A 19060-nucleotide genomic window follows, 5' to 3' on the forward strand; every position below is an offset into this window, starting at 1 on the left:
GCATAAATAAACAAATGTAAAAGTACAGCAGTCCAAATATTCAGGAAACATCAACACTTTGTTTCCAAAATTCTTGAAAAAGTCATCGCAGGTCAACTATGTGATCACCTACAGAGGAACAATTTATACGAGAGCTTTCAGTCTGGCTTTAGAGCCCATCACAGCACAGAGACTGCCTTAGTAAAAGTAACCAATCATCTCCTCTTAGCCTCAGACACAGGGTTGGTCTCAGTTCTGGTGCTCTTAGATCTCAGTGGAGCCTTCGATACAGTGGATCATCATCTACTGCTGCAGAGACTGGAAAGCGTTTTTGAGATTAAAGAAACAGCGCTGGGTTGGTTTAAATCCTACCTATCAGACAGAACCCACTTTGTTCATGTTAATAATCTGTCCTCAGCGCACGCCAGAGTTAATCATGGAGTTCCACAAGGTTCAGTTCTGGGACCAATACTCTTTACATTACATATGCTTCCACTAGGTAACATTATCAGAGAACATAATATAAATTTCCATTGCTATGCAGATGATACACAGCTTTATCTCTCAATGAAATCAGATGAAACTCATCAGTTATTAAAACTCCAGGCTTGTCTTAAAGACATCACATCCTGGATGAGTCACAACTTTCTCCTTCTTAACCAGGATAAAACCAAAGTGATTTTATTTGGTCCAAAACACTTTAGAGATAAATTATCAGAGCAAATAGTGTCTCTGGATGGCATTACTCTTTCACCCATCACCACAGTAAAAAACTTAGGTGTTGTCTTTGATACTGACTTATCCTTTAATTCTCATATTAAACAAATCACAAGGACAGCCTTTTTACACCTTCGTAATATCTCTAAAATCAGGAATATCTTGGCCCAGAGTGATGCTGAAAAATTAATCCATGCATTTGTTACATCTAGACTAGATTATTGTAACTCTCTACTGTCAGGATGTTCTAGTAACTCACTAAAAAGTCTCCAGTTAATTTAAAATGCTGCAGCTAGAATATTAACAGGTACTAACAGGAGAGAGCATATTTCTCCAGTACTGGCTTCTCTTCATTGGCTTCCTGTAAAATCTAGAATAGAGTTTAAAATCCTCCTGTTAGCATACAAAGCTCTACATGATAAAGCTCCTGTGTATCTTAAAGACCTGTTAGTGCCCTATCGTCCAGGCTTATCACTCCGCTCTCAATCTGCTGGTCTTCTTGAAGTTCCTAAAGTATTGTAATGACGAGCCTCCAGCCGTAATCCAAGTTTTGTAGTCTTTAATGAAGCACGTTGAAACCCGACTACTGTGGGCCGTAGTCGACGCCAAAATCAAACAGAACACAGCCACCAGGTACCGTCTTACTCTGTCAAAACTCACAACCGACCTCAACCCAATTTTACACTCTTTTTCCCCGCTTACACACCTCTTGCCCCCAGCCTCCCAGCCAATCACCACTTAGAACACCCGTAAACAAAGATACACATTGGTAGGGAAAGCTGCACGTAACGATGGTGCCTTCAACGCCATGGGACATCTCAACATTAGTGACTCATTGAATACATAACAAGTAGAACAACATAAACATAGGACCCAGTCCGTTACAGTATCTAGGAGTAGAACAGGAGGCAGATCATTCAGCTACCAAGCACCTCGCCTTTGGAACCAGCTCCCAGTCTTAATACGGGAGGCTGCTACTCTCTCCACCTTTAAAAGTAACCTCAAAACCTACTTATTTGCTCAAGCATATATCGTATAATAGCGTTAACCTAAACACTAGGAAAAAATCTCTAAACTTAAAAAGAGGAACTAAGATTATATAATAGAACACCAACATTATATTCAAACATGATCCACCATCTACACATACATGTAGATCCAATGGGCTGCAATGAGATGTTTTGTCCAGGGACACGGTTGTGCCAGGTTGTAGACAACCCCCCACTTCTGTTCCTTGTTGCATACCCATCATACTGCTCACACTGCTTCACATCATTTACACTGATATCCACCCCATATATATATATATTTATATATACTAGTACAGTGCCCATTGGAAGTATGCATTCATATAGCGCTTAAGGGGAGTTGTCAATTACGGGCATAACAATAACATACTCTGTAGCATTATTAAGGGGCATATTTGCAGGTGCAAAGTAAAATAATGTGTGCACTTTCCCTGGTTTAATTCTATGAGACATGCGCATGATGAATGTGTTGGGTTTTTTTTTTATACTATATTTTTTGTTTTAATTATTGTTTGTTGATGCTATTGTAGTGTTATTTTGGAGTCATTTTGTGTATTTTTTTTTTTTTTTTTGATGTAGTTCTGTGTATTTCTGTCGTCATTTTAGTGTATTTTTTGTATAAATATTTAGTTTTGTGTATATTGAGTCATTTTCATATTGTTGTTGTTTGGTGTATTTTTCTGTAATATATGTTTTTTGGAGTCATTTTGTATGTTTTTGGAGCCTTTTGTGTATTTTTGTGCTTTTCTGTTGTTGTTTTGTGTACTTCCTGTATAAATATTGTTTAGTTTTTTGTTTTACGTCATTTGTGCATAATCTTTTTTAGTGTAGTTTTGTGCATTTCTTAATGTTTTTGTTTTATTTTACTCATTTAGTATATTTTTGATTATAAATACTGTGTGTGTATGTGTGTGTCTACATCCATCTACTCTGTGCACGTGCATCACCCGTGTGTCTATATCCATCTACTCCGTGCACGTGCATCACCCGTGTGTGTATGTCTACATCCATCTCCTCCGTGCACGCGCATCAGCCGTGTGTCTACATCCATCTATTCCGTGCACGCGCATCAGCCGTGTGTGTGTGTCTACATCCATCTACTCCGTGCACGCGCATCAGCCGTGTGTGTGTGTTTACATTGTAGCTGCTATCATCTTTGTTAGCACATAGAATAATATATAAATTAACACTCACCGTTGCGCAGAACAAACAATAATCATAGTGGACCCATCCGCTCACAAAAACGTTACATTCCTCGGTCTGTATAATCAGAATGTTTGTGATGTAATCGAATGAACCCGGAACCGGAAGTAGCACGCTCAACACCGCGCTCTTACCGAGAGAGCCGTAATTATAAAATTGACGTTTTGACCGTTTTGCTACAGCAAATTACTCCGGTCTAAACTATCTTCCTCTCTCTCACTCGTGTGTTTGCAGTCCGTGTCTGCTTGGCTGTGTGCGCAGCGATTGGCTCTGGCTGCACACGTGACTCTTGCTCACGTGAGGAGGTGAAATGGATATAGATGGTGCGCTAGCGCCCCCTCACACCCTGAGGTCAAAAGTTGAATAGGTTTCATTTCGGGGCCGTCCAGAAGTGAAATAAAATTAAAATAAACATTTTGAAATGACCAAATGACTCAAAATAACAGATACACGCACTCGGGGTATTTGGAACCCGTCGAGCGAGTTTCAGGTCGAACTGGCATCGCGTCGGGGAGATATTTGCTCCACACACACACACATCCACACACACATCCACACAGACCTCCCTTGAATTATTGTATAGATATAGATATATTTTTTTCTCTTTTCTGTTTCAGGTGTCTTGATGCTAGCAGTTCCTGATCGATGGCTCACAGCACAACTAGTCTGGGAAACTTGGATGGACTGATCAATGGTTCACGGCTCAACTAGGCTGGGACACTTGGATGGATTATCCTTCTATCCTATTCTGTTTGTCCCTCTGTTCACTAACCCCAACCAGTCGAAGCAGACGGCTGCCACCTCTGAACCTGGTTCCGCTGGATATTTCTTCCTATAAAAAAGAGGGAATTTTTTCTTCCCACTGTCATTAAATGCTTGTTCATGTGGATCTTGTTGGGTTCTTTCTTCTTTTTTACTATGGACTTTATATTTTGTTCAGCGCTTTGAGATGACTTTGTTGTATTTTGCTCTATATACAAAATGAAGCTGAATTGAAGTTAATTGAATTTTTGCATATTTAATATTATTGTTTAAAATTAATGATAGTTATGGGCTTATGTAAATTGCAAAATTAGTTTTGTTTTGCATGATTATATTTAGTGTATGGAAAATTCTTTATTCCTGTATTTCTTAATCTCTGAATATCTTGTCCTTTTCTTTTAAGATGGACATGCCTTAATTTCTAAAGAAGATATTGAGGGTCTGTTGTCCCAAGGGGCATCACTTAGTGAGGCAGCCACTGTTCTGTGTATATCCAGACCCACATTTTACAAGCTCATGCAGGAATACAACATAAGGCATACCAGATTCAGTGATATTTCTGATGTAATGATAAGAAATGTTAAAGCTGAACATCCTCATGTTGGAGAAATTATGCTAAATGGACATTTGCGTGCCAGGAACATTATCATCCAAAGACGTCGTCTCAGAGACTCTATTAAAAGGGTTGATGGTGTGGGTGTTGAGTCCAGAAGAGCAACAACAATACAGAGGAGAGGCTACACTGTTCATTTCCCAAACTATGTATGGTACACCAATGGAAATTAGTTGTACATGGTGCAATGGATGGCTACAGCAGAATGATAACTTTTCTCCAGTGGAATGTGCTGATTTGGGAAGACATGAGAGTTCACAGAGGAGAAAATTCTACGTTGACTGGAAGCTCTGTGCATAACCAGCGCATTGAGAGATTCAATCGGGACTTGAACAGGAACTGCCGTGATGTCTCTGCCCCGAAGTTTTCTGAACTTGAGTCAATGGAGATCTTGGATGTAGACAATGAATCAGATTTATTTTGTCTCCACGATGTGTACATCCCTAGGATCAATGACAGATTGTACGAGTTTAAAACAGCATTTAACAATCATTCAATTTCCACTGAGAGTAACAGAACTCCTGCTCAGCTTTTCACACGACAGATGTGATACTCACAAAAATAATGTTTTTTTGAGATGTTTTTATTTTGGTTTCCTTCCCATGCAAAGTCAGTTTAAGTTTATTCTAGTTGCAATGTTTCATTTTACTTTACCATGTCATGCTGTGAAACGGACACTAGATGGCGACACTATCCTGAAACGTCATTGGGTATCAACCCGGGGGTTCCACTGGATACGTCTCCGCTGCGCCACGACACCGATCCGGTTTTTCACCGCTGTCCGCCGTCCGGTAATTCACACCGGTTGCGTTTTGAGTGTGCCGCGGTGCTCTCCGGTTGAACAACTATGACGTCACGAGACAGAGCAGTTCTCACAATATTTATGTAATCGCACGAGAACGCAGTTAAATGTATGTGTTGTAAACAATAAACAGATAAACGAGAAATGCTTTGGACCAGTTGGTGGAGCTGCTCTTGCTGAACTTTTAGCATTTCCCGTACCTCACATAGCTCAGACCTCTAGGTTGAATTAGAACACGCCTTTGGAACACCCTCTAATCTGTACTGCAGGCCAAAAACCGAAGGGACTGAATGGCTCCTACCCCTCATACTTGCCGGTAAACCCTCATTCTACCACCTAATTTTAACTTCCGACAAAGGGCACTGTCATTAGGTGCGCGCTGTTTTACTTGTGACATAAGACTCATTAGTGCTAGAGAGAATTCTTGCAGTGTCTCCACTTCTCGTTGAAGTCGTGAGAAGAAGGCCTCCTGTAGTGCCACATATGAGTCAGTGCAACCATAAAGTTCTTGTAAAATACTAACTATTCAATCCAGGTTGCACCGATCAGCACTCGGATGGAATTTTTTTTTCATCACGTGCCTCTCCCTCAAGATGGTCATACAAAAAGAATGCCTGGTCAAACACAGACAAATGACGAGCTTGTATACACGCCTGAACCTCCTCAATCCACTTGGCTAATCCTATTCCTATCCTTCCCCTAAACATGAGACACTTCCGGTCCCTGGGCACAAGAACCAGTCTTTCTGCTAAGGGTGCACTAACCGCAGACTGAGCAGGAAGGGACGCAGCAGGCACTGGAGGTACAGTACTAGGTCCAGGCATGGGCTGCTCCTTCCGCAGCCTCTCATTCTCTGCACGTAACTGGGCAACTAAGTCCCTCAACTCCTGCATCTCTCCCTCCATGCCAAAACGGTAATACAACGAGACACGCAGGAAAAGGAAAACTGAACGACTGCTTACCAAACGCCAAAAACCACCTACGCATCCACTGGAAGCCTGCTGCTGCTTTGCATGTGCCTAAAATGACAGGAAAAGTTAAACTGATACACACAAAAAAACACTGGGACACACGTCATTGCTCTCAAAAACCAGTCCTGTCGAGAGATTATTAGTAATGACAACGCCACCTTGGGAGTTTCACCCAAGGAAATAGTAATATTTAAAAGAGCATAGAGTACTTAATGATTTGCAGACAAAATAATAAATGTATAACCCAAGGCACTCAGGCTCGTTGATTAAAGGAGCTTCAGACGTGTTCCCAGTTGAACATGTTTATTACAAAAATATATTTTAATAACAGTCTTTATAAAACAAAAGTAAATGAACAACAATGACCAGTGCTGAGGCTTACCAGTGTGGAAACAATGGTTCAAAGTGGGGGATTCCAAGACAATACACACCTAAAAGGTGACAAATACACACAAACACTCAGGCACACGTGGAGACAAGAAACCAAGCACTACACAGCACAGCACATGACAACCCTCCACCAGGACCACCACTATTGGCTCTCAGCAACTGAAATAACAAACCAGAGGTTAAACAAGTATTTTACAAAAGAGAAATAACAGCTTGATATCAACAATAAAAGAGTACACTAAATGGGTTGATGTAGGCAGAAATAAAATACAAAAAATAAACTCAGTAAAAAGACAATAAACAGATCAAATTCTATTAAACTTAAATACTATATAAGGATATCTGTGATATCAGCTGAAACCGGTAGCCACAGGTGTGGCATGGGGGGCCGGTCAGAGTTAGGTACACGTCAAAATGAGTCACGGGGAACTCCAGTCCCTCAGCACGGGGACACAAAGAGGGCGGCTGGACTCACACATAGTTCCACAGATATTCAGTGCAGCAGAGCAGCGACATGAAGTAAAGCAAACTCACTCCAATAAACAACCTTGTCACACAAACCTTTATTAAGAAATAATATTTAAATTATTGACAGCGGAAGCAGACATGGGGTGTGTGTACCTGTCAGAGGCTGAAGGCGGATGCGCTCCGGCGCAGCAGAGAGCGAGAAGGGCGCACACAGCCACAGCTACACAATAAACCAGCCCATACAGGAGTACTGTCAATTGTGGGGTCTAAAAACACATTCCACTGTAAGCATACCTTTCAGGCCATGCATAAGCACTGAAGGAGAACGCGCACCAGTGCAGCAGGAAGCAAGGAGAGGCGTACCCAGCGGTAACCCAAAGCTGTCACCCACGGAAGGCAAGTGCACATCAGCACCGTGCAGAGTGAGCATGGACACCAATGCAGCGAATAACCTAAAGCTACAGGAAAGAAAACCAGCATGAGAAGGGCTGCCGATCATAACTATTACCATGCAGCTGAAATCATACCTCCTCTGGTGGTTAGAGAGCGATCCACGACGGGAAACTGGGAAGTGGACGAGTCCCCAAGCTGACAGTGAGGCCCGCCAAACAAGGAGACCAATCAGAGGGGATTTCAGAGGGGACCGTTCATTTGCCTCGTTTCTTTGCCTCTGTCAATCTTCCGTCTAAAGTGCGCACCACAAACTAAAACCGGAAGTACTTCAAATTAAAAGCAGGCGCTATAGAGTTAGCAGCAGTGTGCGTTAAACTTACAGGAATCGGTTGTTTAAAGAAACAGATCATTCACAAGTGTTTACAGTAATGTTTAATCTTGTAAAGAATATTATTGTCCTAACTCTGTGAAATGAGGGGTTCATAAGACGACTTCAAGTAGGATTTTATGAAAACTAGTACAGTGCCCGTCGGAAGTATGTATTCATATAGTGCAGAGTCGGCGCCAGGCAGCATTAACTGAGGGGGCATTAATAAAACTGCGGGGGGCACAAAAACACTCAGTTCCGAGTAGCATATCCCCCCCCAGAAGAATTGAAAAAACGGGTTGGTTTTTTGGTTTAAAAACTAAACAAGCAGCGTTTTTCTGTTTTAAAATTAAATCTGGTTCTGTTTGTATGATATTTAGATATTTAAGGGAAACTAGGAAGACAACTTGATGTTTTAATCTCATCCCACAAAACGACCAACAGACGGACTTTTATTCTGCTGCGTTTAATAAAAAATGATCTTGTATCACATTGTCCACCTCACACTGATGGCAGAGGTGTCATTTCGTTAAAGAGTTATTGATGCTGGAAGTCCGAATCTGTCTGCTGTCTGAATATCTGCCAACTTTACCGAACAGTGTTATGGTCCAAATAGTATCCAGATAATTTGGTGACTTTTGCTCCCGCTCTGGACATGAAAAGAAGGAACGCATTAGTCACATTACTGGTGAATTGAAACATTATTAATACAAAAAAAAAAATCAAAACCAAAGAATGGATGTTTTGTAACACAGGCACATACAGTAAGTGACACGGTGGGGAAAGTGGTGACAAGCGTTTATAAGTGCCAAAAATGTCTTGAAAGTTGAAAAAATGTGCATAAAAGGCATTGAAATTTGATGGAGAAGTGGCAGGAATGGGAGTAATGGAGCAAAAATGCATTAAAAGGAGCAAAAATATGGCAAGAAAAAGGTATAAAAATAGGTTCAAATAAGTCGTTTAGTGTCGTTGAAGATAAAATGTAAAAATGAGCAAAATGGGCTCATATTGTTCAAAAAATATTCTGTTTCTTGAAGGTATTTGGCGACCCTCTCCCAGTGTCTCGTGATCCCTAGGTTGGGAACCCTGACTTAGAAGTTTGTTGAGTTTAGCTACAACTTTTATACTACATTTTTACACTTGGCACCCCATATTTGAAAGCATCACTTAATTACTTTTTTTCAAAATGCTTGCTGCTTAAACCTGGTCTGGAGCATGTTTGACCTACGGACTGTGTTACCATGGTAACCAAGGTGTTTTCTCCTTGATGAAACCGCTGTTCCAGTTAGAAACCGGCTTAAAGGAGCCAGACTATCAGGTTAAACCTGGACTTAACACTGAGCTGGGTTTGATGAAATACCCCCCTGGTGCCCAAGGCTGAAGGAACAAGACAGAGGACTAGTGAGAGGCAAAATCCCTATATATGATAGAGATGGGCAATTGATGCACAGCAGGGGCCAAAAAATGTGATTATTTAATCTGAGGGCCACATTATCAGCATTCATGTCAGCATTTCGAATAATTACCGAGAAAGTACAAAGTTGGAAGGTTCTTTTTAGTCATTTGGGTGTTTTTGTTCTTGTATATGGATTTTTATTTGTTTTGTGTATTTTTGTTGAATTTTCTCTCATTTTGTGTTTTTGGAGTAGTTGAAGCCTGTTCTGTTTACTGAGGTCCATGTGTGTTTAATCAGTCCTTGTGTGTCCGTGTGAAAGTCTGCATGTTGATGCTTCCGTCCATCCACTCTTTTCATTATATCCATGTTTTTTAAGGCTCTTATTAAATCAACTGGTTGTTGGGCCGCCGCCATCTTGGATTATTTCGTCACCAGCGCGTCATCGCCGCAAGTTGCGCAAGCGCAGAACGACCCGATTTAACTTAAAGTGGTATTAAGCAAGTTAAGTGTTTACAAGAAAGAGGAATTATCTAATTCGGAATTAAAATCGGAATAAACCGGACACTTAATTTGGATTTAATTTTAATTCGGAATTAAATTAGCATTAGGAAGAATGTTTACATGGTCAGTTTAAAGAGGAATTAACTTTTATTCTGCTTTAAAGAGGAACTGATGGCCGGTGGAGCTTTTTTTAAAAAGTTTTTTTTATTGACACGTGCACTCCATACCACTATCAAATTATACACAATTCACACATTTACCCATTTATATACAACATGTACTTGATTTACAGTCAAATACAATTTACATATGTACATAAAGAAAAAAAAATACTTGGGGTACTTTTACTTTAATCAACAGATTTAAGGTTTCAAAAATGTCCAAAGTTTCCACTGATCTTTTGTCTTATACTCCATGTAAAGAGGTCTTAAATTAGTCTATTTTCTTTTTAAAGTTGTGACATTTTTGTGGCTTTAGACTCCAATTACATTTATGTATATAACATCTTGTCTACCATATAAACAGTAGTGTTGTAGTAGACGAGACCGGTCTTGGTTTCGAGACCAAATTTTAAAGGTCTCGGTCTCGTCTCGACTCTGAAGCATTTTGACTCGGTCTTGTCTCAGACTCGGACTGCCCGGACTCGGGATTTTCCCTCAAGACTGTTCGAGACCAGCACTAATTCCTGCTATTTTTAAACTTTTTAAAAATGTGATAATAACAAGGAGAAGAACGGGATAAAACAATTCTTTATTCATTCTGCGCATGCGTAGAGAGACTGATAAAGTATCTCACGAGTGTTACGGCTGAATTTACGGTTGACCTCATTTGGAGACATGATTCATTGCTCTGGTTGAATGATGGAGTCCAGGAGAAGCATTGATGATTTTATATAAAAAAAGTTTATTCTAAACTAAGAAAAAAGGTACAAGATGGAACAAAGTTAGCGTCCGTCCAGGCGGACGTCCGAAGGAAGTGCCGCGCCCCCTAACAGTTTCAAAGCTTAAGCTTTTTATACAGATAAGAGCAAAGTTCCACTCTGGGGTAAGGAGGAGGGGAGAGTCAGATGCCCAATAGTGGAAAGATTTGAGGATGATGAAGACATATGTTATGAAGAAGATGTGTCGCCACTCTTATCTCCTTGATAGTGTGTGCTGCATGCGAGCAGAGACTCTGGCCTTGGCTCTGTGCACTGAGTACGCTCTGTACTGTTTAATCATGATTCAGCTGTTCAAAAGTGTAAAGAGTAATGGAGTCGTCATGTATTAAAACATGACAAATTGTACACATGAACATACATTTGAGGATATGATGATGAATATAAAAATGACCATAACATTCCCCACTTTTGGTCGCCTCAACGACCAAATCAAGAAACAAAATTATTATATTCCACCTTTGCTGTCTGTCAGGGTTAACCATTAGCATCGTTATTGTCATACATTGGATATATTCTTCTTTTGTGAGGCACAGATATATCAAGAAAAATGTGGAAATAAACCTTAAAAAAAACTTCATCATTATTATCAATGGCATGAATCATCAAAAATCATCCTTTATTACATCTAGATAAGCAAAAATCATCATTTGCATCAAGGACATCACTCGTCTTCATCGGCTGAGTTCAGTGGTAACTGGGGTAACCAATAGCCATGGTTAGAATCACCGCACTTGATTGGCGGCATCATGAGTGAAGAACCTTGAGTATTTTCCTCAATCGTAGCAGAAGGGTTTATGACTGTATTCCTGCAGCTAGGTGTGAGGTTGTCCTCCCTCAACCTAGCTATGAGCATTTGGTGTGGCTTATAAACAAAGCTAGGCCCTTGTTCTAGAGCGTTTTCTTGTGTGTGTCTCAGTGGCCTTGTCGGTTCCCCCTTCATTGTTCGGTCAGCCTCCGTCTCAGCATCAGCTGGTCTCGGCAATCATCTTGGATCCATGTCGCCCGCTCTGCGACCTTCACTGCCGTGTGGGTCGTTCATTGCCGGTCGGCGTTGTAGATGATTGGTTGTTGTCTGAGGAAGGGTAGTCTCCACACACCTGGCAACCTCTCTTGGGATCGGCTGGTACCTGAACAGAAGGGGGGGAAAAACACCAAAACAGAACTCTTGGGATTGGCTGGTACCTGAACACAGGCGCGATCCCACTACTGAGGCTATAGCTGGTACCTGGTACCTGGTAGGCTTTAGCTGGTACCTGGACAGAAAAAAAGGGGGGGGGGGAACACCAAAACAAAACAGAACAGAACAGAACAGAATAGAATAGAATAGAACAGAATAGAATAAAAGTTTTAGGGGTGTTAGGTTTGGTTAACTAACTAAATGAATAGTTAGTATGGCCAGGAAGGCAGAGACAGGTCAGAGGTCAGAATCTGAGAGCTTTTCAGATCCTGAAAGGTGCTGCTGCACAATCACACAATGGTTAGGTATGGGTTAGTGAGCTTTTAGCCATGCTAGCTCAATGTTATCTGTAGCATTCGCACGCGAGTGGGAAAATATGAGGCTGAAAGAAAAGCAGGAAGTATTAATTCGATTTTCTTTTCCTGGAGTAAGAAGAAGCATAGCTGGAGTTGCAGTGATTATCTGTGGTACATCTACTTACCTGGTGAGAAGCAACAATTTGAGAACCACTGTTTACAAGGACATGCAAGTCGGACGGGGAAGGACATGCAAGTCGGACGGAGAAGGACATGCAAGTCGGAGAAGGACATGCAAGTCGGACGGAGAAGTGTGGAGTGTGGTTACATGTCTTCTCAAGATGAATACATACAATTGGGAGACATGGGGATGTGAGAAAGCTAAATGAGTTTAACCAAATAAATAAATAATGTTATTTATTTATTTAAATAGTTTGTTTCATTTTTCTTTGCTATCTCTTATTTGTGAAGGAGAAATCTTATTCTATCCTTTATTTATTCTGAATAATGTTAACACTCCACACCTAATTACATAGCCTAATTCTTTTATAGAGCTGAATTTGTCAGTTCATTTATTTCATTATTTTCCCTCATAATTATTATTCGAGATGTAATTTACTTAATTTTGAAGGTCAATTGGTGGCAAAAGTGTCTCCTATTCTGTGTCTGAGTTAGAGTTAAGCAAGATTATTGGCCCTTTAAGGTTAGGCAGAATTAAAGTTAAGTTGAGTCGAACAATCATATTGTCTTTTGCTCTCTGTATTTATCCCATTCGTAGGGGTGACGAGCCCCAGCACGGTTTGGAGAGCTTCTTTAAATGCTTGGAAGTTACTTAACTTTAAACTATCTCTTATTTCAATCAATTATCAAGAATTTCAGGAGGACCCTTTTTAAATCTCAGACGACCCAGATTGGGCCACCAACCCAATGTTGAGAACACTTAATTTTTCCCTTAAAAGTGTCTACACCCAGTGAAGGTGTTTTATGGTCTTGTACGCTAAGTGCTGTTGGAACAAGAAGAAAATGGTTGGAGGGTTTGAGGTATATTTTCCTATGATAAAATATAAATCAAAAAATCAGAGGGACGTTGGCCCGCTCCCTTCCCTTTTTTTTACATAAGAATACATTTGGATTCTTAAAACCATATGATAAATATCATTGGAAAATCACTTATCTGATCATTTTGGATGTGTCTCCGTTTTCCTCTCTCTTGTGTCTGCCTGCCTTTGTGCCCTCCAACCTCCTCGACCTCCTCCTCCTCAGCCTTAAAAGGTCAAAGCCAGGGTCAACTGTACGCTCCCTTTGGAAATTTGAAGATCTGTCCCCACTTTTGCAGTTGGATTGGAAGTCTCTGTAGTCTCTGGAATAGATATTATGTTAGAACATCCACAATATGTCATATTGTCACGTGTCTATTTCAATCTATTTCCCCTTTGCTTCCCAGTTACAGTTATGGACAATACTTCCCTTTAATTCTCATCCTTCATCATAAGAGCAGTGACCAGGCATGGCGGCGAAGAGGTAGGATCGGAGTCGAGAAGGCCGTGGCTTTGTCTGTTAGGAAACACTCAGAAACAGAAAGAGAGGAAAACATTAAGACTTGAATGAATAATTTAAAATATCTCTTTTCTTTAGTTGGATCTGATTCATCTCCTTTGAGTATACAGCCAGCGACCTGTATTTTGGAAAAAGCTACATAATAACAACAACTAAGACGAAGACGTAGACAAGTGCACACCACAACGAGTATACACATAAAACAACAAAAAACATGGACACTGAACATGAACAGTAAGGTCAGTCAAGGTCAAAGCCAGTCAATCCACTGAAAGTGGTATCATATATAAAAACGTCGTTTGGTGTTTTTAAACACCCAGAAAAAAACCTTTAAAACCTGGTAAACTTTTTAGAAGGCCCAAGGCCTAAAACCATAGTTCTTTTAACAAGCAGCAGTGTTTTCTGAACACCCCACTACATAATTGGCAAAAACAGGGAGAAGATCTAGTGCATCAAAACCCAGGAGGAAAGGAAGGTGAAACAGAGGAACATGTGTAGTCAAACAGCCATTCATCGGTCAATCACTCAATGACACGTCCACGGCACATTCGCACTCACAACGCGGTTCTCTCAGGCATACGTAACGTGTCATCATTCAGTCACTCATGCACCGCACACGTTCATGCCTCAATTTTCACGTCCATGCATTCACAAGGTTTTGTTGCATAGTGTCTAAGTAGAATATAGGTCTCATCTAACCCACCAATGGCGATAGCCAGTCCACCTCGTCTCTCGGGGTCAATGAGCTCTTATTGCCCCCCCATGCTTGGCAACCTTTTAGTGTTAATTAATTGCTTTTTACTGGTATCGTCTGATTACTAAGAGGTACGCTCCTTTTTACTTCCGCCTTGGCGGAGTCTTAGATTATCGCCCGTGGTACTGACAGTCTGCTCATCTGCTGATCAGGCAGGAATAGCACAGCCGTGTCTAACTCAACAAACTCAACCGCGGTACCAAACCGCGGGAAATTCACCCACCGTCCGTCTCCAGAAATGTAAAAAAGAATCTCTGAATCAGCAGGGCTCAACCACCGCTCTTGAAAATAAGAGTTTGGGAGAATAATTCAACAGTACCAAACTGAAGGAAAACATCCCCAGTACCAAACCGAAGGAAAACACAAACTCAACCGCGGTACCAAACCGCGGGAAATTCACCCGCCGTCCGTCTCCAGAAATGTAAAAAAGAATCTCTGAATCAGCAGGGCTCAACCACCGCTCTTGAAAATAAGAGTTTGGGAGAATAATTCACAACAGTACCAAACTGAAGGAAAACAACCTCCGGTACCAAACCGAAGGAAAATTTCGCACAACTGTCAGGACTTTTATTGGGCACCTCTAAGATTGAACGGAGCACGCAACCTCTAATAACCCTCACTCTAAGGGAACGTAGAAATTTGTTCAGAACGGTATTCGGTTACCAAGCATGTATCAAATCAGGTGGACCGCTATCCCCCAAAGAGCGCTTTCCCTAGCAAGGTTTATCCTTTTTCTGCACATTAAACCAGGACTTCTTGTTTGAAAAGTAATTGCCTATGTACTCATAGCAACTAATGGGACATTTTTTTTCTCAGGAAAAATTTGGTACCCCCCCCCTGCTGTCGAGTGGCTTTGGGCCGGCCAGACAGTCCGACGCGGTAAGGGGGAGGCGCGCAAAATGAAAACAATGAATGTTGAACTAGGCTGTCTGTCGCAAGCAGCTTCAAAAAGGGTAAGGTACAGATTGTTTACGAGGGTATCGGTCAAAAAATGTCAAAATGTAAACTTGGTTGAGGCTGCAGTCCTCAATCTCTGTCTCAATTTTCCTGAAATTGAGTAAAAACAAAAGAGAAAAAGAAGAATCGTTCAGAAATAACAAAGGAGAAAAACGTGTGAGCTCAAAAAAATCATGGCCAATAAAAATTAAAACTTCAGCTCCAAAAGCTGAGGCAACAGAGGGCTCTTTCTTCAGCGGATGTAAACATATCTTGCATTGTGGGGGCCTCCCCTCAACAAGAGAATAAATGAAAGAAAAGCAAACAAAAACAACCTTATCAGTAACACTATTTTCTTCCCCTTTGTTTGTTCTTTTCTCATAAAGGCAAAAGCAGTGTAAATAAATGAGCAACATAATGAATAAAAGCAAAGATAAATGATGGGCACACATGGTCTCATGTGGCAAACAGAAGGGTTCTGTGTGAAGTTCTGGTGGTCCTGTGTTTCTCATAGTTATGAATGTGGGTGTGTGACTGTATGTCTGGTCTGTCTGCGTGTGAGAGAATAAATGAAAACAAAATAATCTAGTGCACAGTCAGAAGATAGAGGGGTTAGTATTGTGCGAAGGAGAAGCTTGTTGGCTATTTGCTAGTTGTCCCCCTCCATGCCAAAGTTCAAGGCTAAAGTGATTTAGCACTACCACCAAAGGCTGTGGTGGACTTCTTGTGGCTTGGTATCCTTGTGGCTTTTGAAACAGTGTCTTTTTTGGTGAAGATATTCCATCAGACGTGTGACCAGTCTGCAGTTGCTGCCCATCGTTCAGGCAGTAGTCGTGGCGTTTAACTCGCAACTCATTGGTGGGGGAGTGTCCACTCCGACGCCCAAAGGTTCTCAGTCTTTGATGATGGGGCAGGATGTGTTAATCCCAGCATGCGGCCCATTCATAGACGATGAAGAGTTGACTTGGGACTGAGCGAGTTATTTCAGCATTGCTTTGCTGAATGGGAGTTGAGTCCTTGAGTCCTGAAAGGTCACAGACCTTTGATTGTCCATTTCCTTCTGATGGTTGGTCCTTTGAATGATGTTGACATTTCATTAGCGTAAGAGTTGAAGGTGATTTCATTCTTTCATTGAAGATGTCGTTTCTTCAGGGGGCAACCACAAAGCCAACAATAGAATAATAATAAAAAAATGATAATGATGATAACAGTAATATTAAAAAAATAAAATGAAATACTGTATTCATCTGTGTGTGTGCTTGAATGTGTGTTGCTCATATTCATTTTAGAGTGAACCCATCAAACATGAAATCAAAATAAAATTTAAAATAAAAATAAAAATGGTGTCTGTGTGTAATGGCACTATTCTGTAGGCAGGGGAGAAGTGAGAAATCACAATGTTGTGTCACAAGTGTGTAGTGCACTAAACTGGCCAGTGAGGGGCGCCACCTCTCTCTTGTTTGAGTGTGTGTGTGTTTCTCTTCCCTCTCTCTCTCTGTGCGTGGGTGCGTGTTTGTGTGGGTGTGTGTGTCCTCGTTCTGAGAGGAAAAAAAAAAAAAACTCTTGTGCGTGTGTGTGTTTGGCTCTCTGTGCGTGCGCGCGCTTCCCTCTCTCTCTCTCTCTTGTGTGTGTGTGTGTGTGTGTGTGTGTGTGTGTGTGTATGTTGAGAGAGAGAAAAAAACCAAAAAAAAAAAAAACCAAAGCCGGCTCCCTCCAAAATGAGAGCCTTAAAGCCAAACAACTACAAAAAAAAGAAGTAAAACTCACCGAAAGCCTGATCTGAGTTCACATCATACCAAGATTGTATATGCGTATGCATATATTATTTGTTTATTGGATTCTTCATCTGTTTGATTCACAGAAACACAATTTAGGTTAGGTTCGGGGTTTTAATCTATTTTGCTTTCGGTACAGAGGTGAACTCAGATCATGGCACCGCTGGGATGTTTTGGAAACTTTGGTTGCCCGTCTATCTATGGTCAGGACCTCACAGGCTGTCTGTGGGTGTCCGAACAAAACAAAGTAAATAATGACCAGCCGTATTTTATGCCTAAACAAAATATCCGAGCCCGAAGAAAACCAGAGGGAACCTACAGCATTAAAAAGCATAGAACCTCAACCATTTGAGCCCTTCTCATGGCATTCTATTCACTGTCAAAACACAGAACAGCTGAGGATCAAAATCAAAGCTCAAAGCTGAAAATCAATACAATGCTTGACTGGTTCCAAAAAAAAAAATCAACACAGAGCGAATATATATGTAAATGAAAATTTATATATATATGTTTATAAAGGCAGCTTTACCTTAGTCCGAATTGGTGTTTGAGGTTCAACCGATGGTTCGTGCTCCAGTCTCTGTCCGAGGGCGGACCACCGCGGGCCAGCCCCGGGGCTTCAAGTGTGTCGACCCAGTGCTGGTCCACGGTCGACGCCCACAGAGCAGAAGATGGATTCAGTTCGTCGACGCCAATTGTTACGGCTGAATTTACGGTTGACCTCATTTGGAGACATGATTCATTGCTCTGGTTGAATGATGGAGTCCAGGAGAAGCATTGATGATTTTATATAAAAAAAGTTTATTCTAAACTAAGAAAAAAGGTACAAGATGGAACAAAGTTAGCGTCCGTCCAGGCGGACGTCCGAAGGAAGTGCCGCGCCCCCTAACAGTTTCAAAGCTTAAGCTTTTTATACAGATAAGAGCAAAGTTCCACTCTGGGGTAAGGAGGAGGGGAGAGTCAGATGCCCAATAGTGGAAAGATTTGAGGATGATGAAGACGTATGTTATGAAGAAGATGTGTCGCCACTCTTATCTCCTTGATAGTGTGTGCTGCATGCGAGCAGAGACTCTGGGCTTGGCTCTGTGCACTGAGTACGCTCTGTACTGTTTAATCATGATTCAGCTGTTCAAAAGTGTAAAGAGTAATGGAGTCGTCATGTATTAAAACATGACAAATTGTACACATGAACATACATTGGAGGATATGATGATGAATATAAAAATGACCATAACACGAGTTTTCCACACCGTGGTTATCAACCGCGTTGGTTACCATGGTAATTAAAACATAAACGGTCACCTTCACCGTCGGAAAATTTACCGTGGGTAATCGTGATATCAGTAACCGTTAAATTCCTAGCTACATTTGGGGACCTTTGTAATTGAATACCCTTGTTACATTACAGCAACCAAATTAAACTGTATCAACTAAGTAAATGAATAAAAATAGCCTGTGTAAAGGCTTTTTCAAATGAAAAAAATTTCCTGTGAAATCTGTGACCTATTTACCTGCACAACTCAAAGAATCAGAATCGAGAATCGTTTAGAACAGGAATCAAAATTGAGAATCGGAATCAGAATCGTTAAAATCCAATTGATGACCAACCCTTTTCTTCACACCCCCCACCAACCCCCCCACCCTATGATCCCCATTTGGTGATAAGTCCATGATTTTAGCTTGTCTCTTTCATTTTACAAATAAGGAAAAATATGTGTATTCACTTGTCATCGTGTTCGTCCAGCAGTAATCAAGTGTAGTTTTTACGTCAAATATGTGAAAAGTACATTGGAAGGATGTCAGTGTAACTGTCCAAATTTTGCATCTCCCTTTTTTCAAATGGGCAGCAAACTACCGTGTAAAATGTGCAACAGAAGGATTTTATGGAGGAGCACCCCAGTTAAATCAAGGCATATAATCTCTTACCCCAAATGATGGTCTGTTTTATTAGAGTTTAGGAGTCTCGTCAGTCCCTTCTAAAGTGGCCGATTTCTCCTGGTTGATTTGCCTTTTTTTCCCCGAATTTTTTTTTACA

The sequence above is a fragment of the Gouania willdenowi genome, chromosome 24 (assembly GCF_900634775.1).
Source record: "Gouania willdenowi chromosome 24, fGouWil2.1, whole genome shotgun sequence".
NCBI lineage: Eukaryota > Metazoa > Chordata > Actinopteri > Blenniiformes > Gobiesocidae > Gouania > Gouania willdenowi.